This window comes from Glycine max, chromosome 5, assembly GCF_000004515.6.
Source record: "Glycine max cultivar Williams 82 chromosome 5, Glycine_max_v4.0, whole genome shotgun sequence".
In the NCBI taxonomy this organism is placed as follows: Eukaryota; Viridiplantae; Streptophyta; class Magnoliopsida; order Fabales; family Fabaceae; genus Glycine; species Glycine max.
Genome location: NC_038241.2, coordinates 23515006 through 23527954, shown reverse-complemented (window position 1 = coordinate 23527954; position 12949 = coordinate 23515006). Strand labels below are relative to the sequence as shown.

The 12949-nt window shown below is 37.2% G+C and overlaps 1 non-coding gene across 1 annotated transcript; it reads left to right on the top strand.

The window, feature by feature from the left end:
- The first annotated feature begins 8809 nt into the window (after nt 1–8809).
- On the top strand, nt 8810–8916 carry LOC113001722 (small nucleolar RNA R71). The gene has a single exon (XR_003267210.1). It is a non-coding gene; the product is annotated as a small nucleolar RNA R71 (small nucleolar RNA).
- The last annotated feature ends 4033 nt before the right edge of the window (nt 8917–12949 follow it).

The window sequence follows — 12949 nt, the reverse complement described above, 5'->3', positions numbered from 1 at the left end:
CAAAGGAGTTAAATGGCATAGAAATGCCTGGTTCTGCCCCATCTGCTTTGAGAAGACCATTTGATATTCCATATGATCCTTTTGAGGAGAAACTTATTCTCATTGGGGATAGTTTTGATCCAGAATTGAAGGGTTTGTTAATAGAACCTAGCAAGAAGACCTTGAAGCAAGAGGGCACAGGTTGGCACACCCAAGAGTCTGAAGGCTTTAAGGTAATATTGAATATTGATAATCACTTTCTTTTCTCCTTAATATCCTCTACTTCTTCTTATTCTTCTCTCCTTTTTGAGTTAATGGAAAAAGCAACACAAGAGGAAATTCAGGTAAAACTTGATGAAATTGAACATATCTTTCTCATTCATGCAGGTAGAGGAAATCATGACAAGCTTGAACAATTATTATTATCCAAAGAAGCCAGTGAAAGAGAAATAAAAGCTTATATTCCATCAAGTGAAGTAGAAGAAGAAAACAGCTGGAGGGACATTTCTTCACCCCTTTCTTAGAAGAAGAAAACAGCTGGAGGGACATTCCATGATATATGATAGAGACATTGACAAAGATGTTACTTTTGACAGTGAAGATATGTGGGGAGCATCACTCCATTTGAAAGAAGTACGTAGAGTAAGCGAGCAAGATATTTCAGAAATAAACAGCTGGAGGGACATTTCTTCACCCCTTTCTTCAACCAGCCTAGACTATAATGAAAAATGGATTTCTACTTAAAACTCAGTATATCAAGGGTTTAAAAAAACACAAATTAGCAATGTCAACAAATTAATAACCAAGCACATATAAATGAAAACTATAACAAATGAAGGAGCACGAACAACAAAGGCATTAATCTTTTGAAGGAGCATGAAGTATACCATTGCTACTTACTGCATGACAGAGGTTGGAAGCAATGGATGTTGAACAAGCGGCCTCAGAAATATTAAGAAGGGGAGGTTGAATTAAGATTTCGTTGACTATTCCTAATTAAAAATTTCCCTTTCTTTATTATTCCCTAGATTCAATTATTTCTTTGTTAACAAGTTACTAAAATAATAAATGAAGGAAAGTAACTTAAAGAAATATAAACACAACAGAAAGTAAAAGAGATTAAGGAAAGAGAGAATGCAAAACCGGATTTATACTGGTTCGGCCACAACCCGTGCCTACGTGATCGAGGCCGTACCTGAATCAAATAAACATTAAAATGCAGTAACTAGGAAGTGATCCTAGGTTGTTTCCCAACGAGCAATGACTAACCAAATGTTCATAATATGCTTTGTTATAATAGTAACAATAACGATTGGGGGGGGGGGGGTTTGTCTTGTGAATTTAAGAACAAGCAGATTGGAATACGAAATTAATAGTATTAAAGACATGTTGTTTCCTCTGATTCAGAAGCTATTCTCTTATCCTAGGTTGTGAGGATTTCACCCCTAGCAGTTAACCTCTTAATAACCCTAATTTGATTTACTAAGCAAAAATCAATTTAGGGTTATCAATGTGTGATTAAGCAACACATACACCAATTAACCCCTTGTTCATTAAGCACGAACGTAATTAAAGCACAGAGGCAATTAATCGAACACGAAGCGTGCACAGATTAACAGAACGCATGTGGGTTAATTGGTGAAGGGAAAACCGATAAGAGAGCAACATTAAAAACAGAACCTCAAAGAGAATTACGCTTCATCCTCAGAGGGAAACAACACTAGAATTTTAGCCTTCCATAAGTTCAACAAAAGCAGCAAACATAAATGAAACTTGAAGTAGAAACATAAATGAAGCTAAAGGCAGAAAGCGTAAATGAAGCTAAAGGCGGAAGAAGGAATAAAAACGAAATTAAAATTAGAAGCAGAGATTGGAAAATTGCCATAACGTGAACAGTAATCCAAAGCTAAAAACTTAAAACCCTAAAACCCTATGCTCTGAATAATGGAATAACAGAATAGCCCACTTACACAAATCCCAAGGCTACTATTTATAAGGGTCACTCAGAGTCACTGGGCCCTATAACATTATTCTGGCCCAAAACGAAATAAACACTGAACATCATAAAAATAAAATTGCAATCTCCTAATTAGAAATTAACTAAGGTAAACGTTGCTTTATTTGCCCTCTTTAAGTCCACGACCAAAATCCGGATTAAGCCCAATGCTTCATTAATTCCTGAAATTAGATTAAAAACATCAAATTAGCTTAATGAGCCCAAATAATAAAACTACCTAATTAATTTGACAATTAAGACTAATCAATAATTAAAATGATGCAAAAAGGTTTAAGAAATAGGAGAAAATAATGGCACATCAAAATCTCCCATACTTAGCCTTTTGCACTCCTGGGCAAAATGAAACAATGAACAAAATCCAAGGATATCAAAGAGAGACAAACAAAAACATTTACATATTTCTCAATGAACATCAAGGAATGAAAGGAATGGGTAACATCTAACATGAAGAGATCCAAAGAGTCAAGACATTCGTGAAAATCATCCAAGCAACCCAATCATGGAAAAATAGTTAAGCAGCTCAAGAATGAAAAGTGATAAAGCCTCACAAGATATACACTCTATCTCTCAAGTATCTAGGCTACTATTTACCCTCAAAGCACCCATGAAAACCAACACCACATAAACTTGACAAGATTCTAAAATTGACAATCAACCCATAAACACAAGCACATGAGGATCAAAAGGTCTTTTAAGGTTGTAGTGGGGCCAAGGACAAGGTAGGGGAAAATATGGAATAAGTAGCTAAATCCCAAAGGAATAGAGGAGCAATGGGGAATAAGTGCATATTAAAAAAAAAAAAACCTAAAGATAAAATTTAAACACAAAGAGTAGAGCCAAGGGTCTCATCATTCTTTTTCCATTTAAGATCTTATTCACTCAACTTTATTGCTTTTCTTTTTCTTTTTTCGAATTGATTCAACTTAAATTTTTTTTTAACGGTATCATTTGAGAACTAGCATATCATTCAGCATCATGTCCAACATTTAACCCATATACAATGTACATCAATATGGCCCAAAAATACATCATGAAGCATAGCCAACAAAACATGTTATCCAACAAAACCCCCAACACTTATTTCCAAAACAATTCCAAAGCTCCAAAATTCCTTAAGGTTAAGGTGAGATCATGGTTTTTCACTTAAGGCTTGTAATGAGCTTCAAAAAAAAGAAAGGGGAACATATGCTCAAAGGGCTATCATAGGGATTAATTCAAGGTAAGTCCATTTGGCCAGAGGCTTATAAGAACAAAATTGCCTAAATCATTTCCAAATATGCATGTGAATTAGGAAGCATCAACAAGAATCAAGCCATGGCTATTGTGCAAGCAATCAATGGGGCAAAACACACCAAATGATTATGATGATGGATGGCTCAAATTCTCACAAAGGTAAACTTATCACTTTCAAATTGAGCTTTCAAAACTATCATGACATATAGAGGAAAAACAAGGATTTCAAATCACAAAATATCCAGAGACTTTTATTTTCAAAACAATTACCCATTACTTGAACATATCCTATAATTCAAAGAAAAATATGCAAAGTTGTACATGCAAATAGAATTGACCTAAAATATTAAACTAGAAACCCAACAAAACTAACAAAATTAACAAATTAACACAACTAACAAAATTAACAAAACCAACAAAACTAGCAAAACCAAAGAACACTCCCCCCATACTTAAACAACACATTGTCCTCAATGTAGCACAATTAAAAGATTAAAAGCAATTAAACCATTAAATAGAATCGGACAAATGTAATAAAAGCAAAGAAGGAGATAGGAAAAGAAGAACTCCCTAAGTCATGGTGGAGGAAGAGTAGGGTGGAGTAAGGAAGTCTCTTCCACCATTACGTCCACTAAAGAAGGGTTTGTGAGGAATGGCTTAAGTTGGTGTCCATTGACCTTGAAGCTCTTGTTTGTGGAGTCGCTTTTGATCTCAACTGTACCATAAGGAAAAACATTAGTAACATCAAAAGGACCAATCCACTTAGACCTCAACTTACCACTCATGAGTCCAAGCCTAGAATTATACAATAACACTTTTTGCCCAACCATGAAGTCCTTCTTAATTATCATGCTATCGTGGAACTTCTTGGTCTTTTCTTTGTAGAACTTGGCATTCTTGTAGGCTTCTAGGCGGATCTCATCTAACTCACTCAATTGCAACTTTCTTTCCTCACCAGCTTGATCCATAGAGAAGTTGCAGGTCTTCACTGTCTAGTATGCTTTGTGCTCAATCTCCACTGGAAGATGACATGCCTTTCCAAAGACAACCTGATAAGGAGACATTCCTATGGGTGCTTTGTAGGCAGTCCGATGTGCCCTAAGAGCATCATCAAGCCTGGTACTCTAATCTTTCCTGCTTGGCTGCACAATCTTCTCTAAAATTCTCTTGATCTCCCTGTTAGAAATTTTTGCCTGTCCATTGGTTTGGGGGTGGTATGGTGTGGATACCCTGTGTACAACCCCATACTTTTTAAGCAAGGCATGTATTGATTTGTTGCAAAAATGGGTTCCTTGATCACTAACGATTGCTTTAGGTACTCCAAACTTGCAAAATAGATTAGATCAGACAAAATTTGCAACAACCTTAGCATCATTAGTTCTAGTGGGCTTGGCTTCCACCCATTTTGAAACATAATCAACTGCAAGGAGAATGTAAACATAACCAAAAGAGACAGGAAAAGGGCCCATGAAATCTATGCCCCAGACATCAAACACCTCATAGAATAGCATGGGTTGTTGAGGCATTTTTTGTCGCCATGTAAGTGCACTTCCTGCTCTCTGACACTGCTCACAAGTGCTACAGATCTTCCACGCATCTTTAAAGATGGTGGGCCAATAAAAGCCACAGTCAAGCACTTTGCGAGCTGTCCTTTGAACACCCAGATGACCTCCTGGTGCGGAAGAATGATAGAACCGTAGGACTAAATCAGTCTCATGATCTGGAATGCATCGTCTAATGACCTGATCACTGCACAATTTCCACAAGTAGGGGTCATCCTAAATAAAATGCTTAGCATAACTTTTAATTTTATCTTTTTGAGCTTTAGATGCTATGGGAGGAAAAACAGAAGCAACTAAATAATTGACAATGTTAGCAAACCAGGGAGTAGAAAGAGAATCAGAAATACTATACAGTATATACAAATGATCATCCGGGAAATCATCCCGAATGGGTGAATCCTCATTAGACACACATTCGATCCGACTCAAATGATCATCAACTAAATTTTGTGCTCCGCTCCTATCACGAATCTCCAAGTCAAACTCTTGGAGCTAGAGCATCCATCGAATCAACCTAGGCTTTGAATCAGCCTTCTTCAACAAGTACTTTAGAGCTGCATGGTCAGTATAAACAACAATGCGAGTACCAAGCAAATAAGAACAAAATTTTTCAAGAGCAAAAACTATGGCTAGTAGCTCTTTCTCAGTAGTAGTATAATTTTCTTGGGCAGCATCTAAAGTCCTAGAAGCATAATATATCACCCTAGGAAATTTATCAATTTTCTGAGCAAGGACAGCCCCCAATGCATAATTTGATGCATCACACATAAGCTCAAAAGGGGCTATCCAGTCGGGTGCCTGAATGATGGGGGTGGTAGTCAGTGCTCTTTTGAGGCAATCAAAAGCCTCTCTGCATTTATCATTAAAGTCAAACTCCACCTCCTTTTGCAACAAGTTGGATAGTGGAAGGGCTACCTTGCTAAAATCTCTTATAAAGCGCCTGTAGAATCCTGCATGACCAAGAAAAGATCGCACCTTTTTCATGCAAGAGGGGTAAGGCAATTGTGAAATAACAGAAATTTTTGCAGGATCTACTTCAATGCCCTTATTGGAAATAATGTGGCCTAAAACTATACCTTGCTCAACCATAAAATGACATTTTTAAAAATTTAGAACAAGATTAGATTCAATGCATCTATTCAAAACCTTTTCCAGACTATCCAAACAAACATCAAAAGAGGATCCATATACAGTGAAATCATCCATAAACACCTCTATGCAATTTTCTAAAAAATCACTGAAAATACTGATCATGCACCGCTGGAAGGTACAAAGGGCATTGCCCAGGCCGAAAGGCATCCTCCTATAGGCAAAAGTGCCAAAGGGGCAGGTGAATGTGGTCTTTTCCTGATCCTCAGGACCAATAGTGATTTGCATATAACCAGAAAAACCATCAAGGAAACAGTAGTGAGATTTACCTACCAGGATTTCAAGCATCTGGTCAATGAATGGCAGGGGAAAATGGTCCTTTTTGGTAACCTGGTTCAGCTTCTTATAGTCGATGTAAACTCTCCAACTGTTCTGCACCTGAGTAGGAATCAGCTCCTCCTTCTCATTTTTATCATGGTGAGGCCAATTTTCTTCGGGACTACCTGGACGGGACTCACCCATTGGCTGCCGGAGATAGGATAAATGATTTCAGCTTGCAAAAGCTTGGTTACCTCCTTCTTCACTACATCAAGAATCATCGGGTTGAGTCTTCTCTGTGGCTGCCTTACTGGTTTAGCCCCATCCTCTAAATTTATCCGATGCATACATGTGGATGGGCTAATACTAGGAATGTCCGCCAGGGTCCAGCCTATAGCCTTCTTATGCTTCTTGAGAACTGATAATAGCTTCTCCTCTTGCTCATCAGCAAGGGAGGCCGATATAATTACTGGAAAACTTTTGCTATCATCCAAGTAAGCATATTTTAAATTTGATGGCAGAGGCTTCAATTCTGGTGTGGGCGGCTGGATAGTGGTAGAAAGAGATAGTTCCTCAGCCTGTACCTCATAAAGAAAGTCAGAGGTATATGCACTTCCTAAAACATGGTTAGTTCTATCTGACTCTAGAAAATCAATCTCAAGAGGTAAAACATCACCAGGCATATAATCAATATCCAATTCAGATTCACTCTCAACCTCAAATTCAGACATATGATCAATTACAAATTCATATTCAATGCATGAAGAGTGACAGACATGCATATTAGAATGAAGATCAGTCATGTATTCATCAGCAATATGGTCAATTATTTCAACACGAAATATAGAAAGATCTTCAGGTGGGTGTTTCATAGCATCAAGAATATTAAAATGAACAGTTATATCACCAAACTCCATAGATAGTGTGCCTGCATATACATCTATCTTAGTTCTAGCAGTTTTCATAAAAGGTTTGCTTAGAATGATGGGAACTGATCCTTGAGAAAATCCCTCCTCCATATTCAAAATATAAAAATCAATAGGGAAAATCAGTTCACCAACTCTAACTAAGACATCCTCTATGAAACCAGCAGGATAGGCAACACTTCTATTAGCTAAATGAATTACCACATCAGTTGACTGCAAAGGGCCAAGAGATAGAGAATTAAAAATAGACAGAGGCATAACACTAACAGAAGCTCCTAAATCTAGCATGGCATTGTCAAACTTATTGTTCCCTATAATACAAGGTATGCTGAATGTACCTGGATCTTTACATTTTTCAGGGATTTAGGGAACAGATTTACCAATCAATATGGAGACATTTCTGCCCATGCTAATTCTTTCACTTCCTTTAAGCTTTCGCTTATGAGTGCACAACTCTTTCAAGAATTTAGCATATCTTGAAATTTGCTTTATCGCATCCAGCAGAGATATGTTTACCTTTACTTTTCTAAATGTTTCCAAGATCTCCTTCTCTGCCTCTTCCATTTTTTTGTTGGAAATTGCTCTTGGATGGAATGGAAGAGGGATATGCTGCTTCTGTAAATCAGAATTACTAGTGGAAGATTCACCTGCATAGAAATTGTTAGGTAACTTACTCTTTATATTTTTGTCATCATCTTTTTTTGGAGTAGAGTGAAGTTGGGCAGGTTCATTTATGGATGAGGAAGATGTTGCTGGTTGAGGTCCTTGACATTGCTTTCCCGACCTCAATGTAATGGCACTCACATTTTTGGGATTCTAGACAGATTGAGAAGGTAATCTGTCAGAATTTTGGGATTGTTGTTGATTTAACTGTGTAGCCAATTGTCCCATCTGATTAGTTAAGCTCTGAATGGAGGCTCTGGTCTCTTGTTGAAACTGCATTTTTTGCATAGTCATTTGTCTCACAAGTTCTTCAAGGGAAGGTTGCGGAGGGGCCTCAACTATTTGTTGTTTATGGGGCTGTTGCTGCTGCTACTGTTGTTGTTGCTGCTGCTACTGTTGTTGTTGTTGCTGCTGGATTGATGGAGGAACGTATGGTCTGCTTGGGCCAACAGCATTCTGAAAATAAGGTTGTTGTTGCTGCTGTTGTGAAGGACTCAACCATCTAAGGTTGGGATGATTCCTCCACCCGGGATTGTACCTGTTGTCGGAGAGGTCATAATTGTTCTGTTGTGGCTGATTTTGCTGCTGAGGTTGAGGAGGTCTATTGTAAATATTTGCAACATAAGCTTCAGGCTGCTCAATTGCTCCAGGTTGCTGCACAGAAGGGCAGAGATCTGTATGGTGGTCGATAGAGCAGCATAAACCACAGAGTCTGGCAACAGGTGCAGATTTCTGATTCAAGGCCAGCTGGGTTACCAGGTTAACCAAGGCATCTAGTTTACCTTCAAGCTTCATAGTTTCAGATGATTCATGAGTTTGTGGCTACTTCATGCACTCCTCTAATGACTATAGCATCATTTTTGGCGCTAAGCTGTTGGGAGTTGGAAGCCATCTTCTCAATTAAATTTCTGGCTTCAGTAGGGGTCATGTCTCCAAGGGCTCTACCACTGGCAGCATCTATCATACTTCTCTCCATGTTACTGAGTCCTTCATAAAAATATTGGAGAAGAAGCTGCTCAGAAATCTGGTGGTGAGGGCAACTAGCACATAGTTTTTTAAATCTCTCCCAATATTCATATAGACTCTCTCCACTGAGTTGCCTAATGCCTGAAATATCCTTTCTGATGGTCGTGGTCCTGGAAGCAGGGAAATTTTTTTCTAAGAATACTCTCTTGAGGTCATCCCAGCTCGTTATGGACCTTGGAGCAAGGTAATATAGCCAGTCCTTTGCCACTCCCTCTAAAGAATGAGGAAAAGCCTTCAGAAATATGTGATCCTCCTGAACATCTGGGGTTTCATGGTGGAGCAGACAATATGGAATTCTTTCAAATGTTTGTGCAGGTCTTCACCTGCAAGGCCATGAAACTTTGGAAGCAAATAGATCAGTCCAGTTTTAAGAACATATGGGACATCCTCATTAGGGTATTGGATGCACAAGCTTTCATAGGTGAAATCAGGTGCAACCATTTCCCTTAGAGTCCTCTCACGGGGTGGAGGTTGTTTCATGTTCTTAGAATGTTCAAAATTATAATGCTCAAAATCAGGATGTTCAAAATCACTAATAACAGAATGCACAAACTCACCAGTAACAGAATGCTCAGGATGCTCAAAAGGTATAAAATGATGCCTAACTAATCTATGAAATGTCCTATCTATCTCAGGATCAAAGGGTTGTAAGTCAGATGGATTGCCTCTAGTCATACACTACATTCAACATCCACAACTAGTTGCCTTCTTATGCAAGTAACAATGTAGGTTTGAACTACAACTACCCTCAAATGATATTCAAATGACTTGAAATTTTGTGAGCAACACCCTAAAATCATGAAAAGATAGCACAAAAATTCTCAGACAAAAATTCAAAGTCTAACTTTGGAAACTACCTAAGGAAAGATTAGAAAAATAAAACAATAAAACTTGAAAAATAAAAAAAAAAACTAGTAAACAGGCGATTTTGGCTAGTTAGAGATCTCAACCAGCCTTTGGCGGGCTAGCAAGATATGGGAAATTTTTTTCTACCCCAAATACATGTATAATAATAGTCATTCTGATACCCAGAGAAAAAGCTATTGTCGTTTGAAGTTTTGCTAAACACAAGTTCTCAAATTTTTTTGAATCTCTCAAATCTGGCCACACTAAGTGTTCCTGGTATTTTTCATACAAAATATGAGTCAAAAGAACCTACCACACCAAATTTCAGCCAAAAATAACAACCCTAACTATCAAAAAAAAATCGCCAATTAAATTGTCAGCAGTAGTCACTAATTCAGTCACCAATGGATTTGCACTACTACTCTATTTTCTAGGTCAGCAAAAGTGGTCGCTAAATCCGTCGCAAAGCACTATTCACAGCAAAACACAAAAACTGAAACAGGGGAAGCACTAAATAGAAAAACTAAAACAAAACACCACACTAAACAAAATAAGAAGACACTACACAACACGAAAGCATAAAACAACTAAACATAAAACATGAATCACTAGCTATTATGAACCTTTGGACACTGCTCCCCGGCAACGCCGCCAAATTTGATCGAGGCCGTACCCGAATCAAATAAACATTAAAATGTAGTAACTGGGAAGTGATCCTAGGTCGTTTCCCAACGAGCAATGACTAACCAAATGTTCATAATATGCTTCGTTATAACAGTAACAGTAACAATTGGGGGGGGGGAGGTTTGTCTTGTGAATTTAAGAACAAGCAGATTGGAATACAAAATTAATAGTATTAAAAATGTGTTGTTTCCTCTGATTCAGAAGCTATTCTCTTATCCTAGGTTGTGAGGATTTCACCCCTAGCAGTTAACCACTTAATCCAACCCTAATTTGATTTACTAAGCGAAAATCAATTTAGGGTTATCAATGTGTGATTAAGCAACACATACACCAATTAACCCCTTGTTCATCAAGCATGAATGTAATTTAAGCATAGAGGCAATTAATCGAACACGAAGCGTCCACAGATTAACAGAATGCATGTGGGTTAATTGGTGAAGGGAAAACCGATAAGAGAGCAACATTAAAAACAGAACCTCAAAGAGAATTACGCTTCATCCTCAGAGGGAAACAACACTAGAATTTTAGCCTTCCATAAGTTCAACAAAAGCAACAAACATAAATGAAACTAGAAGCAGAAATGTAAATGAAGCTAAAGATAGAATACGTAAATGAAGCCAAAGGCGGAAGAAGGAATAAAAACGAAATTGAAATTAGAAGCAGAGAATAGAAAATTGCCTTAACGTGAACAGTAATCCAAAGCTAAAAACGTAAAACCCTAAAACCCTATGCTCTGAATAATGGAATAACATAATAGCCCCTTTACATGAATCCCAAGGCTGCTATTTATAAGGGTCACTCAGAGTCACTGGGCCCTATTACATTATTCTAGCCCAAAACGAAATAAACACTGAACATCATAAAAATAAAATTGCAATCTCCTAATTAGAAATTAACTAAGGTAAACGTTGCTTTATTTGCTCTCTTTAAGTCCATGACCAAAATCCGGATTAAGCTCAATGCTTCATTAATTCATGAAATTAGATTAAAAACATCAAATTAGCTGAATGATACCAAATAATAAAACAGACTAATTAATTTGATAATTAAGACTAATCAGTAATTAAAATGGAGCAAAAAGGTTTAAGAAATAGGATAAAATAATGGCACATCACTACATCCAGTCCCCAAGCAACCCACTTGAGATTTCCACTATCCTTGTAAAATCCTTTACAAGCAATGAACCACAAAGGAATCCCCTCCTTTCTGTTCAGTGATTACAACCAAGAAATTATGCCCACTTCTTGCAATGAACCCAAAGGAACGTTGGTCTCTTGTGTCTAGTGATAACAACCAAGAAGTTGTACCCACTTCTTGCAATGAACCCAAAAGACGTTGGTCTTTTGTGTCCAGTGATCAACCAAGAAGCAAATCCCGCTTCTTACAATGAATCCAAGGAATGTTGGTCCCTTGTGTTCAGTGTTCAACCAAGAAGACCTTCTCTTGAAAAACAGTCACCAATAGTAGGTCTCTTGAAAAGCTTTTTGTAAGAATGGAGGGTGAGAGGAAAATAGAATAACACAAGCTTTTGCCCAATGAACTTTTCTTGACAAAGCAAGTGTTGAACAAAAATTCTTAGAAAGATATTTAGAATGAATGAATGAAATTATTTATAAAATTCGTGCCATGGTCACATATTTATAGTCATTTGATGGCTCTTGAAGAAACCATGTTAAAAGTTATGACTCTTGGCAATTTCTTCAAAACTAGTCACTTTAAAAGTTGTGACTTTCTTCAAAACTAGTCACTTTAAAAGTTGTGACTCTCTTCAAAACTTGTGACTCTCTTCAAAACTAGTCACTTTAAAAATTATGACTCTTGGCAAGTTATTTTTTTAAAACCAGTCACTGGTAATCGATTACCATTATAGTGTAATCGATTACACATCAATAGTTGTGACCCTTCATCTTTAGATTTGAAAAACCAACGTTTAGAAACACTGGTAATCAATTACAAATGTTGTGTAATTGATTACACAAGTTTGAAAATGTTTTATCACAAGTTATGACTCTTGAAATTTGAATTTCAACGTTCAAAAACATTGGTAATTGATTACATGCTCATCGTATCGATTACTACTTTGTACATCAGTTATAAAACTATTTTGGCCTTCTGGTAATCGATTACGGCCTTCTGGTAATCGATTACTAGAGAGTAAAAACTCTGGTAAAAGATTTTTCTTTGAAAAATTCTTTTGGACAAATTTTGCTATTCAATCTTTTCTTTGAAAAATTCTTTTTATACTTATCTTGATGCTTTTCTTAAGGTTCTTGCATATCTTGAGTCTTCTCTTGAATCTTCACTTGAATCTTCTTGATTTCTTTAATCTTGTCTGAAAAATCTTTGGCATCATCAAAATAATCTTGGAAGCTTTGCTTCTACAATAGAGGGAAGTGTTGTCATGGTGGGACGAGAGTGAGACAGAGTAAGGCAGAGTGAAGAAGCAGAATCAAGGGCACGATGGAGGTTGCGACAGACTTCGGAGGTCACGGCAGAGTGAACGGTAGAGTGAAGGTCATGACAGAGTAAATGCATGACAATGAGGGCACAAGAGTGAGTTACTGAGTGAAAAGTTATGTAAACTTCAAACATGGTTTTTATAAAAC